This window comes from Theobroma umbraticum, unplaced genomic scaffold (genome assembly GCF_002168275.2).
Source record: "Theobroma umbraticum cultivar Fairchild unplaced genomic scaffold, ASM216827v3 scaffold_12.1, whole genome shotgun sequence".
Lineage (NCBI taxonomy): Eukaryota > Viridiplantae > Streptophyta > Magnoliopsida > Malvales > Malvaceae > Theobroma > Theobroma umbraticum.
The window spans coordinates 4,882,984-4,883,350 of NW_018397269.1; the positions used below are offsets into that span (position 1 = coordinate 4,882,984).

General features: G+C 33.5%; 1 long non-coding RNA gene across 1 annotated transcript in view; it reads right to left on the reverse strand.

Moving 5' to 3' along the window:
• LOC110425997 (uncharacterized) overlaps positions 1-367 on the reverse strand; it is a 1,736-nt gene that overhangs the window by 187 nt on the left and 1,182 nt on the right. The window lies entirely within an intron of this gene.

Below are 367 nucleotides of genomic sequence, written 5' to 3' on the forward strand. Positions count from 1 at the left end.
GTTTGTGCCTTATTTGTAAAACCAGAAACTTAATGCAAGATAATCATTCAAATCAAATATCAAATTAATAAATGTAAAGATCCCTGCCGTCAAAATCATATAACAACCGGCATAAAGCAATTTAGTATCGCCATGCATGCTCCTATAAAATCCAACATTAACAAAGCTTATATGCAAATTCATAAATCATCTTGTATACGAGGAGTTAAATCCACTATCTTCGTATAAATAGTGGAGTTGTGCCAAACCGTTATTTCTCACCATCCGAAAACTATGTATGTGAAAACCTAAAGAGATATCACTCTCGAGTATGAATAAAAAATAAAGAACAAGTGGATTCGCTTCCACGTAATAACATCCGGGAGCT